Genomic DNA, 16,369 nt, shown 5'->3' on the forward strand with positions numbered 1-16,369 from the left:
CCATAGCCAACATCTTAGGGCTTGCTGCTAACTTGAAAAGTTTCAACAGTCCCTTACCAATTCAATGACTCTAGTGCAAAAACAGATCTATATATCCAAAATTTATATTCTCATCACTATCATGCAAACAGGTTTATGTTCCTGTTTACCACAAATGCAATGGGAAGTTTAGAAACAACCTCTTCTTGTAGAACTCAAACATAAACAGACTGTAAAACAAAAGGAAAAAGCTCACAATCCTAAAGAAAAGCCCAAAACCTCAGTGTGCTAAAATTAGCTTCAAGGGGTTATTATACAATGACTCCCTATTATACTATTCGAAAACGTACACGCTGATTGGCCCAGCCCAACCAGCGTGCTCGTTGTAAATCCCACAATATACCAAAGGAAAAAGGTCCCGTCGCCAGGAGTTTTTTCCGTTGGTATAAAGTGCCCCCAAACCTTTTTTTTTTTGCAATTAAAAAAAAAGAGAAAACGGAGTAACGGAGACTTTCTTTTCTCTGTTGCTTCCGTTTCAAAGCATTGATGTACTGGGTATGCATGGGAACGCAAGTCCCATACGCATGCACAGTACATCAAAACAAAGAAGCAGTATACTACAACCGGCGGAAGAACAGTAATCCGCCATTATACAAAGACATTATTTCAGAAAAGTAAGTCATTTTTTTCTTAAATAATATCATTGTATAATAGCAATAACCGACTCTGTGGTTGTGGTATATTGAAGATTTACCCACAACTGCCTTTGTTTAATCACTCGGGCTTCGCCCTCGTGATTAAACCACACCAACCGTGGGTAAATCTTCAATATACCACACCACGTCGTCGGTTATTGCTTTAATAACAGACTGAAGAGTATGATCAAATCCTGCAAATCTAATTATGAACTAAATATTGTTATATCTGCAAATCATAACTACAATGCATGCTTTAATTACACAAACAACCTCAGAAATAATACCCAGCTATGTAGAGAGTTTATCTTGAATGCCATCATCCACTTTCACTATGAGGATATACATAACATCCTAGCAGACAAATTCAGCTCTAATATCTTCTACCTGTTACTTCCACATTTCCGAGTATCAAATATCCTATCCATAACTCCCTGGACTAACCTCTGAACAGATACAAAAAGTTTTCTGTAGGACCTAAAGCACCAGCTCTGTTGGTTCAGACAACAGACCAGGCTGTATGAAACACTCCCTATCAGATCTCGTTTCTAAACTGTTCAACTATAGCTTTTCCACTAGATTCCAGACTGGAAAATAGCTGAAGTTGTTCCCCTCTACAAGGGAAGTCCCAAAAGGACCCTGACAGCTATGGACCTATAAGCATCATCACTTGCAACATCCCAGGGAACCTACAATCATAAACCTAAACTAATCTTGCTTTGGAAAAAGTATAAATCTAGCCGACTTCTTTCAATCACAAAAGCACTGCACAGGCATAGATTACCTTGATTTAGCTAATGTTTCTAACACTATATTCAACTCTTACATCATGGGCAAACTGATTAAACAAACTATAAAATCCTGTGTAACACAGTGGATTGCCATCTGGCTTACTGACAGAAATCAGTTTATTAAAGTTAGTGGCACACTAGCCTCCAAGAGGCTTGTCAAAACTGGTGTACTCCAAGGTTCTGTTCTGAGATAATTTCTATTTAGCATTCAATTCTTTGATGTAAAAACTGAAATTAAACCCTTCGGCTGATCATGATTATGCATACCTCTCAAATGTCCAGATTTTTTGCCTCATATTTTTGGTCTGTTCCTCAAAGAATGGGCGGTTTTCTGGCAAATCATTGAGGACTGAAGTGACTAAATAATGACATACATTTGAGATTCAGACTTCATATCTTTCAGAAAATGCAAGGTAGCGCAAATCCTATTATTCTAGCAACTTTCTAAGTTTATAAGAACAATATTTAAAACGTGTCCCTATTTCTGGACCTTTGCCCCCACATTATTTTAGGCTTTGCCCACATTTCTTGCACTAAGAGGTTGAGAGGTATGCAATCATGGACAATTGCAAGCTTGGAGTCATCAACTATTCTGAAGATACTCATTGGTTCATAGGTTAATAGGTGTGCACTAGGCTAATGGCCCTGGAGCCTTTACAAGCCTAGCCCATAGGATTACCCTGGCATTGTGCCACCTGACCTTAGTTCCCAGAGCCTCTGTCGAGTAGACCCACTGGAGTGATCCCCGGGATGAATTTTCTATTTCCCATCCACTCATCAAGATTTCTCTTTAAGACGACCAGTGAGGTGCTCTGTTTGACATGTATGGGAAGTCTATTCCATATCATGGGCAGTCTCTGGGTTATGAACCTGTCCCTCCAGCTTATTCTGTTGATTGTGGTAATGAGGTTGAGGTCTCTAAAGTGTGTGGTGTGGAGGGATTGGGATTTCTTTAGATGTAGCATTTCTAACACAGCTGGGTCAGACATGGCTTTGTACGTCAAGCAGAGATGTCTTCCAATGGGGCCTAACTTGAACAGGCTTACAGTGCCAGGTCTGTGGTGAAAAACATAACATCACCCATTCTGGGAAGTAGGAATGTCCACACACCTACCACATAAATTAAAGCCTCTCCTCCTTAAAATGGATACTATCAATATAGACCTAGGCACCTTTGTGGGTAATCTCATTTGACACTACATTTCCACTGTCATTAGGAAAGCCTTCTACTTTGTCCAACTGATCACTAAAGGAACTAATCGGTTCCCCACTCAGTCACCTATTCTGGGAAGCAGGAATGTCCACACACCTACCACATATATTAAAGCCCTCTTTCCCTTAAAATGGATACTACCAGTACAGACCTAAGCATCATTGTAGATAGTCTTATTTAACACTACATATTGACTCTCATTAGGAAAGCCAGCGATATTTTGCTTGAAGGCCTCACCTTGAGTTTCGCCCAGAAGTGGGCGTGTCGCAAATATCTGACGACCAGGTCTGCATATGTAATGAGCCATGATTGATATGGCATTCTAATCAGTTGTTGAGAAGTAAAATATCCCCATTCAATTTAGTATGAATTTTTTTACTGTTATTGTTCCGAAAATTTACAGAGAAGCTTCCAGCGGAGAAAGACATACCTCCCTGACTACAGTTGAAATGGGTCCTTATATACATGCCTGTAATATGTGTGTGTGTGTGTGTGTGTGTGTGTGTGTGTGTGTGTGTGTGTATACATATATATATATATATATATATATAGATATAAATATATATATAGATATATACATATATATATATATATATATATATATATATATATATATTAGCATGCATGTGTATAATATGTATGCATGTCTGTGTGTAAATATATACACACATATACATATTCTTTAGTAATAGCAGGTGAGATGGACTAATACCAGAGATAGGAATTGTGAAAGAGGACTCTGTTTTTCAGTATGGGAATGTAGTACTCTGATGATGCCACAGTTGCATACCTGACTATTACTGAGGGGAACAGCCAGAATGAAGTTAAAATGTCTGCTTTCTTTAGTAGCTCATACTTTAGGAGAGAAATTATTCCAAGTGGTGATATTAAAGTCAGCTGAGATTCTACAGATGCACTGTCAGATGTGACTGATCATAGCAGAAACTAGGTGGTCCTGTTTATTTTCCTTTTCTGTTTGAAGTGGTTAGACTGAGTTTTTGAAAGAGGTGAGAGGAGAATGTGTGATATGTTAGAAGGTAAAGATTTAGCCTTGCGTGGCTTTTCCAAAGTGAATTAGTTTTTGCAACTGGTTTGGGTAGGTGGCGAGGTTACAAAGGGTAATGACAAGAGTCTTAGTTGGTTCATATTCTGCAAGTGGAATGATATTGATTTAAAGTGATATGGAGGGCAGTATTTACTTTTAGTAACACGTGTTATGTGCACTAGTAAACCCAGCCAACACACTCCCTTAATGAATGACCACTGAATGTCTGATTAACGCAGAGGATACCCAGCAGTGACATGCAACTGTAGCGTAGACCTTGAAGACTGTACCAATTTTAGTAAATATGAAATAGAAACCTTAATCTTAATATTTTCTTGGTTGCAGTTAATACTGGATCCTCTTTCATGAAACTGTGTGCAAAGGGGTTGCCCATCCCCTTCATCTCTTGACTTGATTTTTACATTAAAATAAAATGTTTATGTGAGGAGTTAGTAAACCTTCATGTCTGCTGTTTTTTCGTCCAGTACTGAATGAAATGACCAGCAGAGATTTTTTAGTTCCCATTAATGTCCTTGGGTTATAACTCTTTTTTGAGTGAAGCAACAACAGACATGACCTATGCAAATGTGATCTTACTTGTGTTGTTGTTCCAGCTGATGTGGAATGACCAAGTTCCTTGTTGATGTCCTGAGATGATATGCATATAAATTACTTTAACCTGGGACTGTACACAGTACATGTATTTTTCAGAGTGTACTTGTGGTGCTGTAAGGCTTGCTGAACTTCAGATTCCCATACCTGTCAGTTGGGACTTTGTGCAAAATAGCACGGGGGCGGGTTTTGGGCGGGGCTTGCTACTGCACATCTGGTGAGGCCCTCAAGTAAAATATCACCGGAAAGCCTTCTATTTTGGCCAGCTGATCATTAAAGGAACTAAAGGCTTCACCACTTGGTCTAAAGAGGTCATCATTCCCCTCTGCACATCTCTCATCAGGCCCAGTGAAACCTTTTAGCATGTACCTGGCCAAGCACCAAACTCTGCTGGAAAAGAATATAACTTCCTCACAAAAAAATATATATATATTTGGGGTATGAGCTCCTTAAATTACTCACTGCATCTGAAAGCCCTGTCTCCCACACTTGGACCTTATGATTATAAAACAAAAAAGTGACAAAAATGAACAAATATGCACGGTACAAATGACCAAAAATGTACCATTACCCCAACCTTGGCTTCAAAAAATAGTGTGAAAAAGTATTAGTAACTTATTAAACTACTGAAGGGATGCAACAAAGAAATGGTGGTCTTTGCTCTGTGCTCCTTACCTCTGTCATCATCATGATAACATCATTTATTTTATTTGTCCATTTGGTGCCTGGGTTAGTCCCACTAGGTTAGCAAACTAGTAGTTATACAACTGGAAGAAATTTGGCCAGGGAAGCAAGGAATTTTTCCTTTACTTCTGGGATCTTTTTCATCACCTAATGGGATCTCTGTTTAATGTCTCGTATAAAGTAAGAGACACCCAAGAATGCACTGCACCGCACTACATTACCACTATATATTTTTTTCGCGTTACACGATCGTTAGCGCGCATATTCTTTTGATGCCAGCTTAGTAATTACAAATACAACTAGGCCCAGTATTATACAGCAGCTACGCGGGAACTCTTTAGTAGTAGTAACAACAATTGTAGTACATTAGTGTTATACAAACGATCAGTAATTGGTAAATAATCTTTCTGCGCGCAGGATATGTGAAATATGACGTGCTTTGCATATTGCACATGGAGACAAGTGGAGAAGGCGCACCTTACAACTCTTGCCAAGCAAAGCAAGGAAAGATAATTGATCAATTTATTTTCCCAACATAATTTTACAGAATCTACCCCATCTAGAGTCTGAGTTATATTATTTGTTTTTGGGAATAAATACAGTAAATGGCACTTCTTCCTCGCTTTTTTTTCACGTGCTATTAACGGATGTATTAGCCGCTGTCAGCAGTTAAGACGGGACGAGTTATGGTTTGAAACATACCTTGCCAGTAACGTTTCTCTTCGTTCTTTTATTTTGGCTAATTGCCGTCCCTTTCTTCAGCGTCCATGCCTCAGAATACCAGCGTCACAAGGGTTTACAGCGAGAGGCTACAGGACTCGTTGGGGTAGTCGTGACTTTGGCTCTTTTGAGTTGGCGGTATTTTCACTCTACTAACTTCGAGCACGTGCTAATTTAAAGGAGGGGGGAGTAACTATCTTGTGTTTGTTACAAATGTGATTGACGTCGCTTAATAAAAATTGAGGATATATACCTCAGTACAGATTTTTGCTTCATATTTGTGGTCAGTTATTAATAAAATTTCATGCACATGACCAAGAACTAAGTCACAAAATAATGAGTTCCATTTGAGTTCAGGGGTAACGGAAGGTACTGGTGGTACTGGTTATTTATTTTATAAAAGTTAGTCACTACCATAAAACAGGAGCACACATGTAATATGAGTATGTGTATAATACCAATATGCATTAACAATGGCCATACAGAAATTTCATGCAAAATTACAAATGAATGTTGGACCTCATTGGTGTGTGATCCTGCAGGAGAGCAGTACTGCTAATCTAGTAGACCACGTAGGGCTATCTATTTCTTTAGCCCATTTTAAAGACTGTATGAGACACATATTTTCAATTTAAAGAATGCATATATACACCTAATGGCAATTAAGAAAATCAGTAGTTTATGTTAATAGCATGTCTTTGGGCTGAAAAAGAAATCAAAGACCTCATCAAAAGCCCACATGACCAGAGAGGGGACATGTAGAAGGCATACCATATGGGAACCACACCTGAAACCAGGCAGTAGTTCTATCCACTGCACCACTGTGCCACCACCCCTGAGTCAACATTGAAATCCAGCATTTCAAAATACAATCTGGAATTGAGTATTGAGTAGTAACTATAAATGTAGCTTCCAAAGCAACATTTACAGTGATATTCATAAACCAATGATCTTGAGAGAAAAAAGCGGCAAGAAAAACTCAGAAAAAAAGATAAACTACAAAATATGACCTATTAATCTCAACAATAACACAGCTGGTGCATATTTTATTTACAAATGAAGGAAGAATACTGAAAACCATAGTGTGCCACTTAGACTGACAGTCTCAAAACTTTTAACCTTACAGGTTACAAAAGAGCATGAGCTACAGACTGGAACATCTGCATGAAAGAGGCACACTGTCTTTCAGTTAGGCAGATTCCAGGGGCTAACAATGTACAGCAACCTTTTAGAGATGAATCTGTGTGTATCAGCCTCTAACCAGTGATGAATTAAGTGTACATTGGCTCATGGCTGTTTTCAACATTGGGTCCCTCCACATGCATTTTAGGGCCATCATAAGTGCATGTGTTCTGTTGGATTCACATTCCCAATTATTTTAAATTATACTTCTTGTACGTTACAGAAACATTTCGCAGTACCTGCTGCTCTTGAAGAATAAATGTCCTTTATTACATTAAAAAAATGGTGTGCTGATGATTTTGCCATAACATATCCTGAAAACGACCAGCTATACAAGAGAGAATGGCTAGCAGAAACCAACTATAGGTTCATAGTTAGTTACTAGGCATGCTGACCAGGAATCAGTTAAGAAGCCTGGCTCAAATTCCCAATTGCCTCAAAGCACTGTCTTATTAAATGTCTTGCTCGAGGTCACACAATAGGTAAACGAAGGTGGAAAGATTCAAACCCTGTACCCTTGGCAAAGGAAGCAGCTCATTAACAAGTCAGTACTTTAATCTCCTGAGATAACCCAGATAGAGTAACAGTTTTTAATGAAATGCAGGAATCCTTTACAATTCAAACTTGTATAAAGACTGTATTACGGTAATATGCAACAATCACATAATGGATGCTAAAGATCAGATGGATCTGATTATCACTCCAAACAATGCAGACTATACTGCACTGACAAATGTCAGCCTCCTTCACCATTGCTGGAAACAATAAAGAAGGTGCTGCAAAAATATATTACTTACATGTAACATGCTTGTACTAGGCAGTATTATACAATCCAGCCCTATTAATTAATTAATTCATTCTTTAGTACAATGAATACAGCAAAATAATTAAAGACAAAATAGATGTTACAGCAACTTTTGTTCAACAACCCACAAGTCATACAAAAATCAGAAATATTACAACACAATGTTTCTTTTTTAGGGTGTTTCATGTTTGCAAGACACCTACATCTCATTTTTGACCTCCCTGTATCTTTCCCCTCATCAAGATAGCTAGTTGCCTCCTCTGAAATCACACACTGTAGGTCTGACCTACCTGAATGGTTGACAAAGCCATACCATTGCAGTGTACACCTTCATAGTCAGACCTGGATTATGGTCAAAGGGGGTCCTGTAAGGTAATGAACCAGGCTCCCACCAACCATACCAGTATCCAGTTACTTGGCTGTATCTCCCCAATTACCATAAACATTATTCAAACCCATCAGGGAACATAATATTTTCTTCTTTACTTTTACAATGATCGCAAAGATTTTGATTTCATTAAAAATGTGTATTTCAAATTTTATAACAAAAAATGTACAGCCATTAAAAAAACACACACAAACACACACACACACACACACACACACACACACACGCACACACACACACACATTCTGAAAACTGATATCATGAGAAACAGTAAATATTTATTCTCTTGAAACTAACATTTAGTGAAAATGCTTATGGGAATCTGTTAAACTACAAAACTGGCATATTATGGTTCACAGCTGTGTCGGTGGTGGAAGAGGGAGAATACTCGCCTTTAGTGCAGAAGGTTGTGGGTTTTATTCCCACCCCAGGTACATGGATTGCAGCAGTACAACATAAGGAGGTTGCTGCACTACTGAATGTGCTGTCCTGTGAAACAGATGTTAAAATGAGGCCCCGTCTGCTTGCATTAGCAGTAGGACAGGTGGATGTAAGGAATCCCACAGCACCTATCAATAAGAGCAGGAAGAGCTGCCCAATGCCCTGACTAAATTCCCCCTAGTAGTATAAAACAACCTCAGGTCTTTCATGAAAATGGGCCACTAGCCTCGTGGAAGTAACCTGGTCAACAAAGTATAAATAAAAAAATAAATAAATAATAGACAAATAGCATATAGTGAAACACTAATTAGCAACTGTGTGAAGGGTTCATGAATTTGAAAGACAAATATGCAATGCAATTTGGGACAGCCCAGGAGTAGCCCAAGAGCACTGTCTGGTAAAATGACTTGGTCAAAGTCACACAGTAGATAAACGAAGGCTTAGGGAACCCAACTCTGCACTACAAGAAGGAGCTCATTAATAGCTCATAGCCTTACTTGTGTGTACTAAGTAGCAGATAAAATACTGTAGCCCAGCAAAGTGCATTTCATAACATGTGCCTGCAAAATACAATTTAATTAAAATGTATTAACAGTTAAAATTTTAACAATAAACTCATGCTATCCAATTTATTCACAGAGGAAAAATAAACACAGTGTCAAAAGGAAGCAATACAAGGAAAGCAAGGATTTCACCCAAAGAATGTGGCTAATATAATGTAGCTCCTGTTTATTATAATCAGTTCCTTTCTTTACACCATAATTACTGTGGAATATAGGAACCAAGTGATTACACACACATACACAGAAACACACACACACACACACACACACACACACACACACACACACACACACACACACACACACACGTGCACACACATGCACACACACACACACACACACACACACACACACACGCACACACACGCACACACGCACACACACCTCAATTCAGTTGCGTACCCAGGAGGCATATCTCTCCAAGATTATGTGTGAGAAGCATCATGTATGCACCCATGACCTAGTGCTGAGTATGTGTGATCCATGCCAGTATCATCAAAAGGAAAAGTGCTTAAAGAAAAACAAAAACAAAACCCCTTAAGCCAGACAGCCAAGGGTCCCCCTGAAGTTCAGATGGCCACCACTGCCCTCAACTTTAGCCACTAGTCATCAGAATCCAGGATATGTGACCACAAAGGTAAGACTAGAAGAAAAGCTGCATACACTACTTCTGAAAGGAAGTTTGGATAGATAAAATTATTTGTTTCAAAGTATGAGACAGACAAGCTCAGCTTATGTTTGAGGCATTTAATGAATGGTAATGCAGCTCTGAGGAGCTAGCTATAGAAAAATATATATGACACCAATATTTTAGTCACTAGGAACAGATGACTGCAGCTAGTACCGGCCAAATTGTTCAACAAGTCTCAAACATATACCTGTAGTCAGAATAGAAATAAAATAAAATAACTTTACTGACTAATATTTATTTGGAATAAGATTTCACTGCCAGGGCAATATACTGGCTAACGGGTTTTAGACTGAAAAGCTGAAGCTGTATAAGCTGATATTGTGTGACTGTATATAAATCATTAAGTTTCCTAAACTCAAGGGTCTCACTTGAAAGAAAAAGTACATCTCTATTAATTCTGAAGGACTACTTAATGCACAAAGCTGTACAGTCCATAGAAGGAAAATAAAAATCCTCTGTGATGCAACAAATAAAGACAATTTCAAAGTACATACAAAAGAACCTGTAACCAGGTATTTACAAAGAACCCATAACAAAATATACACAAAACGTCTTTAATAAGAGTACACTCAAAAAAACTTTAACAAAGTATATATAAAGAACCTGTACCAGAGTATATACAAAAAAGTTGCAAAAGAGCATGTTCAGTGAATCTCTATCACAGCATATACAAAAATGTAATGGAGTTAATGTATTCCAGAAGCTGCTAGCAAATGTATCATTTAATGTGCAAGACACCATCTCTATTATGTAATATTTATGGTGAAAAGGAAATACAGATGCCTTGACTTATGTTCCATACTACCAGGATGAGCAGAGCATAGTTCTGCCCCAAAATTTGTTTGGCAGAAATGACAGAAGGAGAATACTAATGACACATGTAGTTTGATTTTGTAAAGTATAAATTGATGCAAATCAGCCATGAGTTAAACAGTTTAACTGCCTAGCTTAAGCAGGATTATACACAACTAACCTTAAAATTTAAACAGGTATTCAAAGTTCTTGCTTGGCTGTTTTTCAGTGAATAACCCCTGACATGGAATATATATTGATACTTGCATTTGCCAGGAGAGGTAGTTCACAGAGATTTACTTCCAAATAGCAGGGCTTAAGGGACAGAGGAAACTAAATCTTTCACACCCCTGGAAAGTATTATAGCTATTATACTATGCAAAAGTATTTAATTCTTCATTTTGTCAGGTTTTATTTTCAAGCTTATTTGCATAGGTTTCAATATTTTGACATGACAAAAAATACTGCTGGCTATCATTCAGCATGGTACAATCTCAACATTCATTTCACTAAGACCAAAAGGCATTTGGCAATCCATTTTTGACTATGGACTCCTTCATAAAACAAACATGAAGAACAAGATCCCAGAGATGAAAAATAAGAACTGTATCTATTAAGAGTGCTTAACTTGTGCAGTTTTTTACACCTTTTCTGATGCTATTTTCTGTTTTGAGCTGTACAAGTTTTTTAAAGAAGCAAGTGTTGTTCATAGTTGTATTTTTAATATTGTTTTCCCTCCTTCCTTGCTGACCATCTAGTCATCACTGCAACCATGCCTATTCATTTCCCACCACTGATACAACAGCAAACTATGATTTGTTTCTGTTTCTGTCCTTAACTCCTCCCTATGTGGCTGATGTGCACACTCTCATATGCTATTACTTCCTCTGTAAGTGTGCATATACATGCTCCCATAAATGTACTATGAATGTTACTATAACCACCCAAACATCCCTGACTCATAACTCTGCATGCCTTGTACCTCTCTTTCTCTTTCTTTCTGTCTCTATCTCCAGAAATGTCTGGCACTGGAATGAGCTGGACAGCCTCCATTCCCATGGAATGGGTAAGTTAGCATTGGCCACTCAGCCTCACCCACCCTTCTAACCAGCATCATAGGTTCATAGGTTCATAGGTTGGTACTAGGCTATCAGCCCTAGGGCCTATACAAGCCTAGCCATAACAATTCCCTGGCTATTTCTTCCCACATTATTTACTTTCCTGGACCCCTGTCTAGCAGGGCGACTGACGTGATCCCTGGGGTGAATTTCCTTTCTCCCATCCAATCATCAAGGTTCCTCTTGAAGAGGTCCAAAGAGGCACTCTGCTTGACATGTATGGGCAATCTATTCCAGAGTCTGGGGAGACTCTGGATCAGGAACCTATCCCTCCAGCATGTTTTGTTTATTGTGATGACAAGGTTTAGATCCCTGGAGTGTGTAGCTCTGAGGGATTGGGATTTCTTTAAGTGTAGCATGTCCAACAGCTCTGGGTTTGACATGGCCTTGTATGTTAAGCAGAGATCGCCTCTGAGTAGACGATATGCGACAGAGTATAGCTGGAGTTTTTTAAGGCGGTCAGCGTAGGGCATCTGCTTTAGGCCTGTGATTCTTTTAGTGAGGTATTTCTGAGGCCTTTCCAGTTGTTGCAGATGTCTTGAGAGGTACATACCAAATGGGGCGTTGTATTCTATAATGGGTCTAATGAGGGATGAGTACAGTGGGACAATGACCTCCTTTTTTCTGAATGAAAAGCCCTTCATGATGAGGTGTGCCACATAGAAGGATTTCCTGACTGTTGTGGCGATGTGGTTATCGAAGGTGAGACCACTGTCCACCTGTGTCCCTAAGTCTCTTATCACACTTTCTGTGTTTAGTGTACTGCCACCTATATGGTAATTCATGGATACATGTTTTTTCCCAAAGGGGATAACAATACATTTCTTGGCATTGAGCTTGAGCCCATGGCTCTGGCACCAAGCATCTGTTTCTGTAAGGCCCTTTTGTAGAATAGCCACATCATTTGGGGATTCAATAATGGCTCCCAGTTTGCAGTCATCTGCAAACTTTGTTAGCCAGAGTCCCTTAGTGTTGACCTGTACTTCAGAGAAGTAGATGCCAAACAAGAGCGGCCCCAGGACTGAACCCTGAGGTACTCCACTTGTCACTTGTCTAGAGTTGGATTTGGAGTCGGCTACTTTTACAGTGTGGCTTCTATCAGTAAGCCATTTAGCAACCCATTGGGTGACATAGGGATTAATGCCCAACTTAGTAAGTTTATCTATGATTCCAGAGTGGGGGATGATGTCAAAGGCCTTGGCAAGGTCTAGATAGGCTGTGTGGACCACCTTACCCTTGTCCATGGCTCTGGAGACTGATTCAAAGAAGTCAGTCAGGTTCAGGAGACAAGATCGGCCCTTCACAAACCCAAACTGGGTGGGGTCCAGTGTTTGAAGGTTGCCAATGTCTTTGTTTATAAGTTCCATAATAATACGCTCCATGGCCTTGCAGATAAGGCTTGTCAGACTGATGGGATGGTAGTTTCCGGGATCCAAGGTGGATCCCCCCTTGTGGATTGGGATAACTGTAGCTCTGCACCACTCAGTGGGCACGAGACCTGAGGTGAGGCTATGATTAAACATGACACTTAGGTGAGGTGCCAGTTCATATTGTAGTTCATGTAGTACATAGCCCGGGATGTCATCTTGTCCCATGGATGCTGTATTCTTGGCTTTAGAGAGTGCGTTTTGTACCTGTGGGGCCGTTATTACTGGAATTTGGCAATCTTCCGGTATTGAGATGGGCCATTTAGGGGGTGAGAGGGGGGTGAAGTTGGCACTGAATCGATCGCCAGGATATTGGCAATATCCTTCGGATCAGTATATTTAATGCCATTCTGTTTTAGCTCAGAGCAGATCTGAGCATTGCCATTTAGATTCTTGGCATAGTTATAGAATGCTTTGTGGTTGTCTTTGGAATCTCTGGCAATTTTATTTTCGTAACTAGCTTTGGAGGATTTTATGAGGCATCTCAGTTTCTTACTGAGGCTAGTAAGGGAGTTTTTTGCATCCTGGGATTTTCCTCTTTTCTGCAAAAGTTTCTTCCTTTTGTTGTAAAGTTTGTTTATGGCAGGGGACCACCAGATTGGCTTCCTTTTTTTGGATGAGAGCATTTTGGTTCTATTTGGGATGGCACGATTCATGCATGAGTGGATGTGCTCATACAGTCCCTTAGTGTAGGATTCAGCAGTTGAACTTTCAGTTCCCGTCTGCATGGGTGTCATGAAGTTTGTCACTTCTGAGTAGCATGAAGTTGGCTTTGGAGAAGTTTTTTATGGTGGTTTCTTTACTGGGGGTGGGGGTGGGATGTGGATGTTAAGGGTGATTAGCTTATGGTCAGACCTGACTAACGAGGGGGTGACCATAGGTATGGAGCATTGATTTCCCATGTTGGTAATGACCAGGTCTAGGATATTGGAGCCCCTGGTGGGACTATGGATTAGTTGATCCAGGGCGTTGGAATTTATGAATTCCAAGAACCATTGCACAAAGGTGTTGGGACATGAGTAGTTTTCCCAGTTAATGTCAGGGTAGTTAAAATCACCCAGTATTAGGGTGTTTGGTTCTATCTTAATATTTTCCAGTATGTTTAGAAAAGTGTAGTGAGAATCTTGGGGTATGGTGGGGGATCTGTAGCAAGCTACAATTTGGATTGCAGTCTTACCTAGTGTTAGTTGCACTTGGAGAATTTCAGACACATTGTGTTGACCAACTAGCCTGGTGGTGTGAATATCCTTGGTGAATATTGACACTCCTCCACCTTTAGTGTTTCGGTCCTGGTTTGGTGGCCGAAAAGTTTGGTAAGAGTTGTAGCCTGGTATTGCAGGGGTGCTCTCTGGACCCTTGAACCAGGTCTCAGTTACTGCACAGATATCGATGTTCTCCATTTTTAGGAGTGCCTCGAGAGAGTGCATTTTGAGGTTTAGACTTCTAGCATTGAGTAGCATTACCTTCACATTTTGCATGCTTGTACCTGTTATGGTGGTGGTTTTGTCCTTTGAAGTTTGCCTAAAAAAGGCACTATAGGGGTGGCAAGAGCCTTAGCCAGTAACCTGAATCCCAGGGGCGACAGGTGCAGACCATCTCTGGCAAAGCATCGTGGTCTGTCAATCATGTCATCCCAGGCAGACAGATACTGGATCCCCTTTGAATGACACCATAAGCTTAGCCAATTGTTGAAGTCAATCATTTTATCCTTATATTGTGGTATCATTCTGGGCGAAGGCAGGATGCTACTCAGGGCTAGAGTCATACCTGCCTGGGCCACATGATCCGAGAGCTCTTCCATGTCTCTTTTCATGTAGTCCAGGGAGGTATGTCTCAAGTCATTCACTCCAACATGGACAATGACAGAGTCATATTTGTACTTGTTGTGGAGTGACTTGAGTGCATGCATTATGTGGTGGATCCTGGCACCCGACAGGCAGCTGACTGTAATTTTCTCCTTATTCAACCTGGTGAGAGGGACATAAGTGTGCCGGACTATAGAGTCACCTATGACTAAAGTTTTAGGTACATTTTCTTGCCTTAGGGGCTGTTGCTGGGTGGCACACTGGTGTTGTGAACTATGTGACACATTGGTTGTGATTGGTGTTTGTTTGCGTTTCAGCTTCAGAGGTCTTTGTTGCTTGGGCAGGTTACAGTTAAGGGCCTCTGCATATGTGGATTTAGTGTTGCTATATGTGGGTGTTGGTGGTGCGGGTTTAGAAGGGCAATGTGTTGCTTGAGGTGTAGTGTGGGTGTTAACCTTCTCCTCTTGACTGTTTAGCACAATCTTGGGTGGAGAGAGCTTTGCTTCCATTTTGGCTATGTAAGTGCATCTCTCACAGGTTGTAGTGTTGGGTGGTAGGAGGAGAGGGTTGTCTGTGTACATGAGGCAATTGCTGCATTGCCCCAGTATGCCCAGATTCACCAGGTGGACAGGAGAAATCATCGGAAGCTGACCCTTGGACATGTCTGGTTTGGGGCTTTTTTTTTTTCTTTGTAAAGTATATGAGCTGTTTCCTTAGCAATGTACTTTGCAATTATAGACTGTTTAGTGACTACTATTAATTTCTCCTTGTTAACAAGGAGAGTTCAGTGTTTGTATGAGTTTAAGGCTTCCTAGTGCTTTCCAGCAGGTATTAGAGAAAATGCTAGTCACAGGGATGCTTAAAGGTAAGATTGAAAAGAATGCACTCTGCAGTGTGCACTAGAGAAGTCAGGGCTGTTAGTCAATCCTAAGTCATCTGGGTCATAGTTAAGTGCTGCATCTCTGTGCAAACCAGATCTAAAAACCAACAGTTCATAAATATGGCCAGGATCTTCCTTCTTGTGGGTGATGGGAAGGGTATATTGTTAGAATCCCAAATCATCCTCAGTTTCAGTACAAGTGATTGTTTCATTTGGTCTGCTTAACCTATAGCATGGAATCACAAACTTTATAAAATGCAAGAAATTCCAATCATGTTTATAAACATCCTTCTGAAAAAGCTGTTTACAAAAGTAGCTGCAATTTTTGTTTCTCTAATAAAACTTATGTACTTTTGCATGAAGTAGTCTCTTTTGACCATTGTGGTTTTATTTTTGTAGAATGTCCATCCATCCACTAATGTGATGGTACTTTTTTACACAGCCTTATGATGAGTGCAGATACTGAAAAGCAGTAGTGACATGGTGTATCCATACCTTTCAACTCTTTAGCACAAGAATTCTGGACAAAACAGAAAAT

At 39.9% G+C, this 16,369-nt stretch overlaps 1 protein-coding gene across 1 annotated transcript in view; it reads right to left on the minus strand.

Moving 5' to 3' along the window:
- The window catches only part of LOC122803530 (ADP-ribosylation factor-like protein 13B), an 817,640-nt gene extending 811,769 nt beyond the window's left edge, over positions 1–5,871 (minus strand). The window contains exon 1 of the mRNA XM_044073180.1: positions 5,722–5,871. The gene's annotated coding sequence lies outside the window, so the exon portion shown is untranslated. The remainder of the gene's footprint in view (positions 1–5,721) is intronic.
- Positions 5,872–16,369: the final 10,498 nt, after the last annotated feature.

Source organism: Protopterus annectens, chromosome 5.part1 (assembly GCF_019279795.1).
Source record: "Protopterus annectens isolate FY-2018-M chromosome 5.part1, PAN1.0, whole genome shotgun sequence".
Taxonomy (NCBI): domain Eukaryota; kingdom Metazoa; phylum Chordata; order Ceratodontiformes; family Protopteridae; genus Protopterus; species Protopterus annectens.